Genomic DNA, 15,961 nt, shown 5'->3' on the forward strand with positions numbered 1-15,961 from the left:
TAACCGCCTTCTTCAACTTAACCAAACTAGGATCTCTGTCTTTCTTTTCTATTACTTTAGAAATCAAGGATGATTTCGAACCATTCTGAACCCATACACTACTTTCTACTGAATCAACCAATCGGACACCTAATCTAGTAAGCTGGTTAACCTCACTGACTAACTTCTTCTTATCCTCCTCAACATGAGCAACACTACCCATAGACAACCTGCTAAGGGCATTTTTAACTACATTGGCCTTGCTCGAATGATACAACATACTCGTATCATAATATTTTAACAACTCAAGCCATTTTCTCTGACAAAGATTTAGATCTTTCTACGAGAACACATACTACAAGCTTTTGTGATCCATGAACACATCAACATGAACCCTATAAAGGTAATGTGTCCATATATTTAGAGCAAACACAATAGCTGCCAACTCAAGATCATGGGTAAGATAATTCTTTTCATGGAGATTAAGTTGTCTAGAGGCATAGGCTATGATCTTACCTCTCTTCATCAACAATCAACTAATACTAACTCTAGAAGCATCACAGTAAAGCACAAATCTATCTAATTATCTGGCAAAGTCAAAACTGAAGCTGAAATGAATGAGTCTTCAAATCCTGAAAACTCTTCTCGCAAGAATATAAACACTAGAACTTGACTTTCTTTTGAGTCAATTGAGACATGGGGGATGCAATAGAAGATAAACCCTCAATAAACCATCTATAATATCCATCCAAGCCCAAGAAAATCCCAATATCTAATAGAGAGATGGGTAGGGTCTAGTTTTTCACGATCTTCTGAGGGTCAACTCTAATGCCATTACCATAAATAATATGACAAAGGAAAGCCACTAATCTTAGCCAAAATTTTCACTTACTGAATTTGTCAAACAACTGATAAGCTCTAAGAGTCTGCAACATAATTTCCAGATGGTTTGTATGATCATTCTCACTATGGGAATAAACAAGAATATCATCAATAAAGACTATGATAAAGATGGCCAAGTACTACTCAAAAACTCTATTCATCAAGTCCATGAAAGCTGCAGGAGCATTCGTTAGTCTAAAATACATAACCAGAAATTCAAAGTTACTATACCGAGTTCTGAAGGTTGTCTTTGGAATGTCACATTCTCTAACTCTAAGTTGATGATAGTTGGATCTGAGGACTATCTTAGAGAAATAACTGGCATCCTAAAGTTGGTCGAACAATTCATCAATTTTGAGAAATGGATACTTATTCTTGATTGTGACTTTGTTCAATTAACGTTAATCGATGCACATTTTAAAGGAACCATCTTTCTTATGCATGAACAAGACTAGAACGCTCCATGGGAAAATACTGGGCCTAATGAAACCCTTATCTAAGAGATCTTTCAACTTCTCTTTCAACTTTTTAAGCTCAATTAAATCCATTTTATAGGGTCGAATAGAGATAGGTTGGGTATCTATAAGGAGATCTATTTCAAAGTCAATTTTCCTTTTGGGAGTAACTCTAAAAATTTCTTCAGGGAACACATCTGGAAATTCCCTTAATACTGAAACTGACTCGATACTTTGAGTCTTAGAACTAGAGTCTTTGACTCAAACAAGATGATAAACACATCCTTTAGAAATCATTTTTTGTGCCTTAAGATAGGAAATGATCTGAACCCTAAGAACAGGGGTACTACCCCTCTATTCAATGACTAGTTCATTAGGAAAATATAACTAAATGACTCTATTTCTACAATCAACTGAGGCATAACATGAGTGGAGCCAATCTATGTCGAGAATGAAATTAAAATCAGTCATCTCTAACTCCACAAGATCCACTGAGGTAACTCTCTGAGTCACTATAATCGGGCAGTTCCTGTATACCCTCCTGGCTACAATAGAGATGCCTACTAAAGTAGAAACTGAGAAAGGTTCTGCTAAAGAATCAAGATTGACACTAAAATTAACTGCTATATAAAGAGTTACAAAGAAGAGTGAAGCTTTGGGAGCTAATAAAGCATAAACATGAAGGTGAAAGACTTGTAACATACCCATAACCACATTAGAAGAACTCTTCCGATCCTATCGAGTCTGGAGGGCATACAACTTATTCTGACACTGCCTAATGGTTAAGCTGGAAGTGGTACCCTGCTAAGTTGGGTGATCGGCTAGAAGTGGAGGACAATTAGACTAACCCTGTTGGCCGACCTTTGGGCAATCACTAACTCTGTGGCCTGGATTTTCATATCCAAAACACATATCATTGGCATCTTTACACACACCCTGAAAATGCCTGCTATACTTCCCATAAAGAAGATTAGTATGAACATTGTTCACACTACCCTGGGACTTGGATCTTGGTGCTCTATTCCGACTATCTTGCCTAAACTTAGGCATAGGCATACTATCTGAAGATGGAAATAAGGATGAAGAATTTTGGTAAAACTGAGAATGGTTACCACCCTCTGACCTTGATTGTGAAAAGTTAAAACTACCCATTCTGGCCTTCTTATTCTCTCTCTTTTTTTCCTTAAGCTTCTCTTCCTCAATCTACTAAGCATGAACCATAAGTCTAGATAAATCCATTTACTTAATCAACGTTGTGTTCCTACACTAATTGACTACATTATCAGATACATCAGATACAAACTTACTCTAGACCTATTATCAGCCACTATTGAAGGAGCATACCTCGCTAACTAAGTAAACTTAAACGAGTATTCCTTCACACTCATACTACCCTTATTCAATTTGATAAACTCCTAAATCTTAGCCTCCCTTAACTCTAATGGAAAGAACCTGTCTAGAAAAGTCATGGCAAATTTCTCCCACTCAACAGGCCCTGAATCAACACCATGGTCCTTCGTCCACTGCTTAAACCAGATATGAGATATATCAAGTAACTGATATGCATCCAACTCTACACTATCACTCAATGTTACCCTCATAATATCTTTTACTTTCTGGAACATATCAAGAAACTCATACGGACCCTTCTCAAACTTAGATCCTGAAAATAAAGAAGGATTCATTTGGGTAAAGTCCTGAATTCTAGCTGTAGCTGTATTTGCCACTGGATTAGCTAAGGCAATAACCTGTTGATTGTTTTAAGCAAATACTGAATGAGATAAAGTAGTAAAATCAGCTTTGAACTTGGTGTGCGATACATGTTTATTTAGGGGATCTTCCTAAACAAGCGGTGGTGCGGGATGATTCTCGTTCCTTCTTCCATTGTTTTTTTGGGAGGTATTATCTTTAAATGGAATGAATCATGAGTTAGAAAGAGGGTTTAAGTAGAGATCATGCTCTTTCACATGACATGATATTGAAAGAAGGGAAACTTTTCCTAAAATGTCTTGTAGCCTCTTGTCCATAAGTATGACATGCTTCACACTCATGCATAAGACTCTGCTCAAAATGGCTTTAACACTCCCTAGGATATTTTAAAAACTCTAGCTCTAATACCAAGTTTGTCACGACTTGAGGATATCCCCTAGTCACGATAATGGTGCTTACGGTTACAAGTGGCCACAAGCTACCTATGAGCTGGTACTTACTATAAGCACTAAATAAATATAAGCATAGCACCTATGTGGAAAATAAACTAAAAAATATATAAATCTAAAATACTTAATTAATCATAAGTCTAAAATATTTGATAAAAGTTTAAAGTAACTGACTGTCTGAATGTCTAAAAGCCTCTAAACTGAATGAGGAGTTAATGTGATAGACACCAGCTAACTTTGACTGACTAAATAAAATAAAATACTAAAATAGCTGAATAATCATAACATGTCCTCGATGGATAAGGACTCACCACTAAGAATACTAGATTATGTTGAGTTGTCTAACTGCGGTCGGGAAACTATGCATCCAAACCTATGATATGAGACATCATAGTGCATAGAAGAGTATGCAGTCAGTACTTTAAATGTACTGGTATATGAGATGAGATCAGGCCGATATACATGAGGTACTGTATATATGAAATACGAACTAACTGAATAGCATGAGAAACTAAGCACGAATGCATGAAAACTGAAACATCTGTGAATGCAAGACCAAGCATAAACATATATCTGAAATAATCTATTAACTTAAAGACTAAAATTTAATAATTGAATAACTGAGAATCTATATGATACGTTCAAGTAAACCTAGGTTGAAACTATACTGAATACTCTACTAAGGCTATGAGAGGTATCATCTAACCAATATGCCTCAATTTGAGCTAATCGGGGTCTAACCTATAACCCTAATTAAAAAGGTGTCAGTACTATGCCATGGGTACTAACACCGGCTATGTGGATCCACTAAACTAGTGTCCTAAAAGACTAATAAGTCACCCTCAACTGGTAGGTGATCTAATGAGATACGTGTCACCCTTAACTGGCAGATAGACACTTAGTCAGCCCTCATCTGGTAGGTAGACATCTCTAACATACGTTGGCTACAAAGATCCATAACTCAGGGATTGCTACTAAGGGTCACACCCTCTACTGTTAGGTGAGCCCTCATCCATGAGTTCGCTCGGTGCTAAATCCTACTCCTAACTAAACTGACACGGATACTGGAATAGACTAAACTAAACAAAATATTATTATATAACTGATATTACTCATGATGATCAGAAATATGTAAGTATACTAATAAAAGTCATGGACTTAACTATCTGAGTACTTGAAAAGCTGAATTATGTAAATCACATAGGTATCAGGTGTTCATAACCCACCAGCACTGGATTAACATGAGTATACGATATCAAACTTGAAATACAGTAATATGCGATTATGGTCCAAAGACCCAACGCTTAGGCATTTCATCAAACATATGAGAGTCATAAACTTAAGCATGGGAATGGGTAAAGCATGTGAGAATAACATGATTACAAGACTAAAATCATAACTTAGGGATTTAATATGAAGATTACAGTGTTTAAAATATGTAATGGCTTATCCCACTTGAAAAACACTTATAAACATAACTTGTAATTGAATTAACAAGAGATTCATGGAGATATTTCAACTTAAACATTAAAACTCATAATTTAAAACCAAAAAGAGATTGTTGAACTCCATGGGTGAAAGGAACTCATTGATGAACATCACACATTCCTCACTAGATGAATTCGTGAAGATTCTTGAGAATTTATTGAGATTTGAAGCTTGAATCCCTTGATTGATAGAGTAAGGATTAGGGTTTGTTCTTGAGGTAGAAGATAGTTTTCTTGAGAGATTTTATGAGTAATAGGACAAATAAATTTCCTTAGGGACTTAAATTTTGTGTTATAGATGACTTTGGTGAGGGAAATTAACCCAAATTCCCTTAAAAATGAGGAACAAAATCTTGACTAAAAGAGGAGGAAAAGAAGTGGGCTCTGGATCACCATACTAGATTTGGCGGTGCGGGCTCTAGAGTGATGCACTAGGAGGCGTGGCTGTAACACCCCATATTTTTTAGCTAGAAATAGAACTGCCGCTCCTACGTGTGTAAGCTATAATCCTATAATTTTATTTGAATTCATGTATCATGATTATTATTATTATAGTGTGTGAAGTGCTTTCGAGGTGAAAAATGCTCATAGGAAAAACTTAGAACTAAGTTGAGCATAGAGCCTTTGATTTGTCCAAAGTTTGGTATTCGATTTTGTAAAGGTCTACTTTAAGCGAGTATAACTTTTGATACATATGGAATTATTTAGATCAACACCTACCAAATTATATAAGATTTAATCATATTTCCAAAGATACTAATTTTCCCTTAATCTGATACCTGATCAAAAAGTTATAGCCATTTTTGTGAGAGTCAGTGAGGGCACGTGATAAGCCTGCATCGCGGGGCTTATAGCATTAGACTGAAGTGTACATTGCGGGGTCTATCACCCCGACCTGTATATCATGTTACTTGGTCTAGTCCTCCATGATCTCAATTTCTTAAGGGTCAAGGGGAACTTTGATCCTTTCCCCTCAACCCCAAACGTCCAAGGGACGATTTATAGCATCCAAAAAGGCATTATTTTCCCATTTTCTTCAAAATTACTCTCATAAAAACCCCCCTCTTTCCCCCATGAACAAAGATCAAGTTTATCTACTCACGAATACAAAGATATCAAGATTTCCAAGATTCAAGCTTTCTTTCTCAAGAAATTCAAGAACTCAAGTTTCAATTTCAAGTTTTTAAAGAAATCATCTATTAAGGTATGTGGGAGTTCATCTATGGGTCCCTTTTCACCCATGGATCCCAAGAACCCTTTTTGAATTTAAATTTATGAGTTTTACATGTTTCAAGTTTAAGTATCCCCATGAATCTCTTGTTGATTTTAATTACGAGTTATGGTTTTATGTGTTTTCAAGTAGAATGGGTCATGTCATGTTTGTTTATTGATATTTCCATATCATGTTCAATTAATTTCAAGATGAATCCCCAAGTTGTGAATTTTTCCATGTAAATCTATTGTTCCCTCATATTTAAGATAGTCTTATGTTCAAGCTATAATCTTTATATGTTTTGATGAAATGCCCATATCCTATTTCAACTAAATTCTATGTAAATCCCCAATTTATGATTTTAGTCATGTAATCATTCTATTGCCTCATGTTTAAAGTGTTTCCATGTTCAATTTTATGATTTTCATGCGTTTGATGAGGTGTCTATGCTTTTGGATTTTTGAACTATGATTCCATACTACAGTTTTAAGTGTTGATATCGTTCTTTATGGTCATTCAATATTGGCGAGTTATGAACAATCGATACCTACGTGTTTTACACAATTTTTAGATTTTTAAGTATGATTCAGTTAAACCATTATTTATTTCTATTTAATAAGTTATTATGATCATAATGAGCACTATCAGTTACGAAATCATGTTCAGTTAAACTCAGTCCAGTTTTAGTTCCAGTATTAGTTAAGACATTAATAATTACCTCAAAATTTGTATGCACTGTTATTTTTTTAACACCATAACCTGAGCTTATTAGTTATTAGTTATTACTGCATGCACCAATTAATATTTTAGTGTATTTCAATTGGGAGTAGGATTTAACGTTGAGCAAATGCAAGGATGGTGGCTTCCCCGTTAGTTAGGTAGAGTCATTAGTTATAGTTCCTATATTTTAGAACTACATATCCAGTATAGTATATGAAGGGTCACCCATCTGCTTAGGCTTGACTTCCTCCAGGAGTCACCCGTCAGTTTAGGCTTGACTCTCTGGTCCTTTCGGATATCAAATTAGTAATCACTATAGTTCAGGTTCTATTCTGATAGCAAGGTTAGAAAAGCCCTCCTCAATATGTGTCAGATGTTGGACTCCATGATAGCTCACATGGTTTAAGTTGGTTAAATAATAGATCCCACAGTCTCGGTATCTTTTCAGTTCAGGTTTGCTTGACTTAGTATACAGACTTTTAGATATTCAGTTTAACAACTTTAAGTCTTTCAGATTACAGATTATCTCAGTATTATAATGGCTATGCACTTAGACTTGCATTCTCAGATATAACAATTTTCATCCATACATGCTCAGTTATATTATGTTTTTCATTTAGTCTTTATCTCATATGCACAATACCCCACAGATTCATTCTAGTTATTTAGACTATGTACAGTTCAGTATTATATTATCAGCATTTAGTCATCAGTTATTCAATGTTCAGATATTAGTAGTCTATATTCATGTATTAGTAACTCAGTATATAGGCATTAGTTATCCCTTTACTTAGATTTCAATCATTCCGACACCCAAGCATCAGTTATTCAATTAATCAGATCAGCTCAGTATATGTATTTTTGGTTTCGTATGTTCATGTATTCATGTTTTTTCCGTATCCCATCTTTTTTTGTACTTATTCTACAAAAGTAAAGTTTTAAGAAATTAAGTACAGTGATTCACCAGTCAGATTATATTTGTTATAGTGATTTGATTTTGGTGTTTGTTTTCATGCTTCCATTGTCTTTCTTGTATCATTTGGTATCAGAGCACGAAAACAAACACCAAAATTAGTCCACTAGCCAAGAAACCGAGGACCTTTTTTGGTGACCCCTCTTGGATTCGCTACTAACAAGAAGAATACAAGGCACAAGGGCGTAATAACCCCAAAATAGTAGCAACTCAACAAGAACAAGATCAACAATAGACTAATTTAGGATTCCATATTAACAACACAAACACACGGTTACAACATCAATACTACTACACGATTACAAAGAAACAAAAGGATAGATAGTTAGATGAATTGAAGGTATAACATAACAACCCAAAAGCCTATTCCACTCTTGGAACTTTAACATCACACATATCAAATACCTAACTCTTATGTTGGCACAAGAGTGACCCCTATCTCCTAAGCATCCAACATTTCCAAGCTTAAATCCAACACGAGTGATTCCACACTCAAGTTGATTTCCCAATGTTTCAAGTGTTATAAACTCATAATATTCATCAAAATCACTAATGAAACCCTACATTATTCTATTTATAGTGTATTACAAATAATAAGTAAAATGATCAAAAGGCCCCTTAGTGAAGGGGCAACCCTCTAGTGTATGTAGTGGACTGATTTGGCCATTTTAGTGTATGTAGTGGACTGTTTTGGTGTCCATTTAGGTGCTCCTTTTCACTTCATTGAACACACCAAGCCTCGGGTCTAACGTATGCCCTCATAAGTCCATCTACATGATTGTGCTCGTATCAATGTTCCAAAATTGTCTCATAATCTTTTGTCCATCAGCAAATTGACTCAAAACCTTAATCGTGCTATCTTTAATGATACTTCATATATATTCAAGATAAGATCTTGAGGAGGAGGATTGGCAATGCTATAGAGTCTGAAGGTCTCTATGTTCTTAAAGATAGCGATAATTCAGTGAGTGTTAGTTCAGCTTGTTTGAACTCTGTTCTAGTTGATAATAAAGTCATGTTATGGCACTATAGACTTGGTCATGCTAGTTTTCATTATTTGAAACTCTTGTTACCACAGTTGTTTGTGAATAAAACTACATCCTCTTTTGAATGTGAATTTTGTGAAATGGCTAAACACAGACATTCGTCTTTTCCATCCCAAAGTTACCATGCCACAAAACCCTTTAAGTTTAATCCATTGTGATGTTTGGGGAACTTCTAGGATAGAAACCGTAAATGGAGAAAGAGGGTTTGTGAGTTTCATAGATCATCACACTAGACTAACTTGGGTGTACCTATTGAAAGACAAAGGGGAAGTAAAACATATATTTGAGTCCTTTTATGTTATGGTGGAGACACAATTTCATGAGAAGATTCAGATATTTTGGAGTGATAACGGGAGAGTTTTTTAATGACTGCCTAAGCAATTTTTTCACTTCTAAGGGAATATGCACCAAAGTTCATGTCCTGATACACCTCAACAAAACGGAGTAGCATCAATAAAAAATATGCATCTTATGGAAGTAACTAGAGCCTTAATATTCACAAGCGCAGTCCCTGAATTTCTTTGGGGAGAAGCTTTTTAACATCCACCTATCTTATTAATAGGATGTTTTCCCATGTTCTAGGTTTTAAAACCCCTTTCAGTGTGTTCAAGACATACTTCCCTACTTCTAGATTGACAATTGATCTATCTTTGAGAGTTTATGGGTGTAGTATATTTGTTCTCATGATCATAATAGGAGTAAACTTGATCCTCGTACTAAAAAATACATTTTTGTTGGCTATGCCCCTAGTCAAAAGGGTTACAAGTATTATGACCCAATTACTATGAAGGTTATTATCACAATGAATGTCACCTTTTTTTAATCATAATTGTTTTATGAAACTTATCTTCAGGGAGAAAAACATAGTGAAGATTTTGAGGGATGATAAATATCTTCTTGACCTCCCATGTGAGAAACAATCCAGGTTATATGATAGATATGGGAAATAGTTTTTTTGGTAATAACAACCTAGATAAGGTAAGAGGTCCCAACTTAAAAAATGAAAATAAGGATAATGAGATAATAGAGCATTTTCAAGATACAATTAATGACAAGAACAATGAACAAAGAAAGGAATTATAGGTTACATGAGAAGAAATCAAAACCAAGACAAAAAGATCAAGGACTCTCATTAGAAATAAATGCCTGCCTTGCAAGATCTCACTGATACACAAGGTAATTCTCCAGAACCTAATTCTGATTTACCCCCAAACATAAAGGGGTAAAAAAAGTCACCAACCATCCCATGTCATATTTTGTGTCATATAGAAACTTATCCCCTTCCTATATAGCTTTTCTTTCTCAATTATCTATAATGGAGATACCGAAAAATGTACAAGTTGCTTTGAACGTTCCTGAGTGGAAGGAGGTAATTCTAGAGATGAATGCTCTAGAGAGAAATGGAACCTGGAAAATGGTGGAATTGCCATATGGAAAGAAAATAGTGGGATGCAAGTGGGTGTTTGCCATCAAATTTAAATCATATAGGTCCCTAGAGAGGTATAGGAATGTTTGGTAGTAAAGGATTCACTCAAACTTATGGGATTAACTATCTTAAGATATTTGCTCCAGTTGCTAAGTTGAATTCAATAAGGGTTATTTTGACCATTGTTGCCAAACTTGATTGAGCCCTCCAACAACTAAATGTAAAGAATGTAAGACCTCAAAAATTTGAGACTATTTTATTTTTGAATCTCTCGTGTGCTTAATGTTAATTGTTGACTTAAATCATGAAAAAGGATGTTAAAGAAGTGTTTTGGGAAAGTTTTAAAATTTTTAGAAGGGATTCAGGATTATTTTGGAACTCGAGGAAGTGAAGGTCCACGATAGTGGCGTGCCACGCCACTTAATCTCCACGATATGAGTGTGGTACGCTGGCTACCCTCCGTGATAGTGGCTTGCCATGCTGTTATGTAATTTTCGTCCAATTTATTTTCTTTCACTTGGGGGCAAAGGCTTTTTAGTCCTTTGACCCTTAAACGACTTAAAAACACTCAATTGGCCCTTTAGCCTTCAGTTTTCAAGATCAAACATTGCTTTTCTCCTCTTTAACTCCCAAGGAACTCAAGGGTTTTATAAGAAATCCTAACCCTGGTCTCTAAACTTCAATTCCTCGTTGAATTCTTCTATATTTCAGGCATGTTACACATTCCTTAAATTGATTTTATATTGTGGCATAAATTTATTCAATATACATGTAATTTGAATTAATAGGTTTGAAATTGGGTTGAGAGTTTTTGGTTGTTAACACTTGAATTACTCTTACCTTGTATTTAATGGATTTTATTCATGCTTTAATTAAATGCTTTTTGGAGTAAATTGGTGCATTATTGTAATGGGTGACATTGGTTTCACCAAATTAATGAAAGGCTTTAGTAATGGTAATAACCTCAACCCACTTTATAGTCTTGGTTTTTGAATATGGATTTTTACACAATTTAACTCATCTTTTGGAAACATTACATTGCATTAAAGGATAAATGGGTAAAAAAGATTTGAATACCCTTGGTTGCTATGGTTTGGATTTTTAAACCGATAAATGGAGCCAATTTGGTTATATGGATTGGTTTGGCATAAATGGAATAGCTGGAAAGCATATTGGTATGATGATACCAAGTTGGGAAATGCCTTAATAAAAGATTCCATAGTTAATGGTTGGTTTATGTGTTAATTATTTTAATTTGGATTTAAAGGAAATTGTGTTGTTCATCGAGAAGGTGTAGTCCTGTGGGACCAACACTGAAAATGATGTTTGTCGACGTTAGGGGTCTATGACCACTATTTCAGATTTGCACAGTATATTTTGGGAGGCTAATTGACTATTGGTGGATTTAGCCTATTCTCCAGTACAAGCGGCTAACATGGAAGCCTTCCGATAGGGGGAGCCGGACCCATATAGCTCGTGAGTGCCTTTAGCTTGGCACGAGCTACACAATTCATGACTAAACTTTTAAATGATCATGTTTTATGTCCCTTGTCCCTATCTTGGCATCTTATATATAGAGAGAGATATAAAAAAAATTGTTATGCATGTGTTTTATGATGACTTTTGGTAAATATATCATTTTAGCCTTTCCCTTGGGTTACATGCCAGTGCGCGCCCCACTAACCATCCTCGGACGCTATATCATTTCATGATGTAAGTTCTAAGGACTTTTCTATTGATCCTGTGCAGCATTAGATGGTTTGGTTATCCTATTGATCAACTGTGAAGTGATGAGCCTCCTTCTTTTGAAAGGCCCAATTATTTCACTAGTTTTCTTTATATTCCTAGTAATTTGGATTCGTTTGTCATATTCGGAGGCATGTTCTAACTTAGTTGGTATTCTTGCATTAGAGGCATTTCTGGATAGTATTGGGATGTTATGGTTGTTTTGTTTCGACTCTCAAATTTTTATCTAACTTATATATCCCTTTTATTACTTTGTTTGACTTCTATTGTATTCTTTTATTGTACTTTTGAGATAAGGCTAGAGGGTTATCTCCGGCCCTCGATGGGCTAGAGATGCTCATCACGGCCAGGCCCGAGTTCAAGTCATGACAAGCTTGATATCAGAGCACATTTCAGGATCGTTGAGTATTCACAAAGCCGTGTCAAGTAGAGTCCCTTTTATAGGTGTGTGGCGTGGTATTTTTGAATGTTTTCCTTCTTTGAGTTCAATTTTGTGTTAGAGAATCTTGTTTCTTTGAGTATTCTCTAACTCCTGATTTACTCGTATTTTAGATCATACCTCTCCAAAGATCTAATGGTCGCCCTACACATGGAATGCAGACTTATTCTAAGGCCCCTACTCCTGACTACATCACCCTGCCTGGGATTCCGCCGGTACCCAATAGTGTTTGTCAAACTTTCTGCACTGGTGCTACCTCTACCCAGTCGAATGTAAAGTTTCGTCAGTCCATCCACATGTTTGCTCATATTGTGTCATCGCATTCTCATCATTTTAGTCATGTTGGTCCTACCCCTAGTTTGTCTGAAGTTACTCAGATTGGTCAGTTTATGAGGTTGAATCCCCCAACCTTTACAGGTTCTAAAGTTGAGGAGGATCCTCGAGAGTTTATTTATGAGATAGAGAAAATCTTTAGGGCAATTCATGCTAGTGATTCAAAAGGTGTTGAGTTGCAGCTTATCAGCTAAAGAAAATGGCTTATCAATGGTATGAGGAGTGGGAAGGGTTGAGAGGGAAGGATATTGAGTCAGCTGTGTGAGATGAGTTCTCAAGTGCTTTTCTTAATTATTTATTTCCTCAAGGGTTGAGGGAGGATAAGGATGAAGATTTTATGAATTTGAAGCAGGGTAAGATGAGCATTAAGGAGTATGTGTTGAAGTTTACCCAACTGTCTTATTATGCTCCCGAACTGGTGTTGAGTATGAGGTCCCGGTTGAGAAAGTTTGCTTCGGGTCTGTCTAGTGATTTGGTTAGTGTAAGGTTGTTATATTGAATAATGATATAGATATATCGAGGTTGGTGGTCTATATGCAACAGGTGGAAGACGAGAAAAAGCAGGTAGAAATAGGAGAAAGACGAAGCAAAAAGTTTAAGAATGCAGACCAGGATACAAATCAGCAGAACGATGGGAAAGATGGAAGGCAATGGCCTAAGAAGAAGAACTGGGGAAATTCGCATCCGTCTGCTGGTGCTCTTTATCCCAAGTCTTCTGGTGATCGACATTTTCAGTATAACAAAGGTTCTCGAGCATAATGTGCTCAGTCCTAGGCTAGTGGAGATCAGTCAACCCTACCCTACCTGTCTTGCCGGGGTTGTAGAAAGCTTCACCGTGGTTATAGTGAGAAGGGGAGAAATTAGTGTTTTAATTGTGGTCAGCTTGGTCATATGTAACGAGATTGTCCTTCAGTTGGGGCTACCATGGGAGCTAATAAGGTACCGATCGCCACTTCTTCAGCTCCTACACCCAAGGGCACCACTTCAGGTACCGGTTATGGCCAGAACTGCCTCTATGTCCCTACCCAGCATCCTATATATTATATATATGTATAAATTGTTATGCGTGTGGTTTATGACTGGACTTTTGGTAAATGTATTAGTTTATCCTTTCTTTAGGTTACATACCAATGCTCGCCCCACTGATCGTCCCTGAGCACTACATTATTTCATGATATAGGTTTCGAGGACTTTTCTATGGATCCTGTACAGCATTAAATGGTCTGGTTATCTTGTTGATCAGTTGTAAAGTGGTGATCCTTCATCTTTCAGAAGGCCCAATTATTTCAGTAGTTTCCTTTATATTCCTAGTACTTTTGGATTCGTTTGTCATAGTTGGGGGCATGTATCGACTTAGTCGGTATTCTTGAATTAGAGGCATTTGTGGACAGTGTTGGGATGTTGTAGTTATTCTGTTTTGACTCTCAGATTTTTATTTGACTTGTCTATCCCTCTTAGTACTTTGTTTGACTTTTGTTGTATTCTTTTATTGTGCTTTTGAGGTAAGGCTATGGGGTTATCTCCGACCCTCGGTGAGCTCGAGATGCTCATCACGGCCAGGCCTGGGTTCGAATCGTGACACAGAATGCATTCTTGAATGGAAAACTTGAAGAAGAAATCTACATGGACCCTTCTCCAGGTTTTGAAGAAAGGTATGGAACTAGAGTGTGCAAGCTACAGAAATCTCTATACAGGCTCAAACAATCTCCAAGAGCTTGGTTTGAGAGGTTTACTCAGTTTGTGAAAAAACAAGGGTACACTTAAGGGCAAGCAGATCATACTATGTTCATTCGACATTTTCTTGAGAGAAGACAACTATCCTAATAGTGTATGTCGATATTATACTTACAAGAAAGACTTGTCCGAAATAGAATTTAAAGAAACAGTTGGCCTCAAAGTTAGAGATTAAAGATTTGGGCCAGTAGAAATATTTTTTGGCGTGGAAGTAGCGAGATCAAAAAAAGGCATTATGGTGTCACAAAAGAAGTATATACTAGATCCTTTAAAAGAGATAGGGATGAGTGGTTGTTGTCCAACTAAAACACCTATTGATCTATAAAATTTGGAAATAAAGAATGAAATTCAATTAACCACAGTCAATATCAGAGACTAGTGGGTAAGTTGATCTACTTGTCACATACTCGACCTGATATAGCCTTTGCTATAAGCTTAGTCAGTTAATTTATGCACTCTCCAAAGGAAGAGCACCAAGAAGCAATCTACAGGATCCTAAGATATCTTAAAAGTTCTCTGGGAAAAGGATCGTTTTTCAGAAAAAGTCAACATAGGGCATTGAAAGCTTTACAGATGCAAACTGGGCAAGTTCTACTACTGACAAGAGGTCTACATCTAGATATTGTACATTTATCTAGGGAACTCTTGTGACCTGGAGGAGTAAAAAGAAGAATGTTATAGCCTGCAGCAGTGCTGATGCTGAATAACGATCTATGGCCCATGGAATTTGTGAAATGATTTGACTCAAGAAGATGATTGAAGAACTCAAAAAATCATTTGGTTTACCAATAAAGTATTATTGTGACAAATAGCGGCCATAAGTATTGCTCACAATCCAGTTCACATGATAGAACAAAACATGTTGAAGTGGATAGGCACTTCATAAAAGATAAGATTGAAGAAGGAAGTGTGTGCTTGCCTTTCGTCCCAACAAATCAGCAAATTGCAGTTGTTTTCACAAAAGGCTTGTATATATCAAAATTTGAAATTCTTGTAAGCAAGTTAGGCATGACAGATATTTAAATGCCAACTTGAGGGGGAGTGTTGATTTGTGAATATTTAAGATTTGATTTTGTAGGTTGTTAATTGATCTGATAAAATCTGATCTGATTTGCTATAGATAGGTTGGATAACTAGATCAAATAAGATCATATCTTGATTCTCATATCCGCTAGAATCAAGCAATTTGATTCTGTGTGGGTTTGCTAACCTGTACTGTAAATTTGTAGCTCTCAGATGAATAAAATATATACTTTTGGTACCAGTCTTACGTGAAATTTCCAATTAAATAGGATAACGCATATATTTGGGTTGGCCACTTGACTGTTAACACCAGAACATAGGCAGGTGTTGATCAATGTTCATAAAA

This window comes from Capsicum annuum, chromosome 7, assembly GCF_002878395.1.
Source record: "Capsicum annuum cultivar UCD-10X-F1 chromosome 7, UCD10Xv1.1, whole genome shotgun sequence".
NCBI lineage: Eukaryota > Viridiplantae > Streptophyta > Magnoliopsida > Solanales > Solanaceae > Capsicum > Capsicum annuum.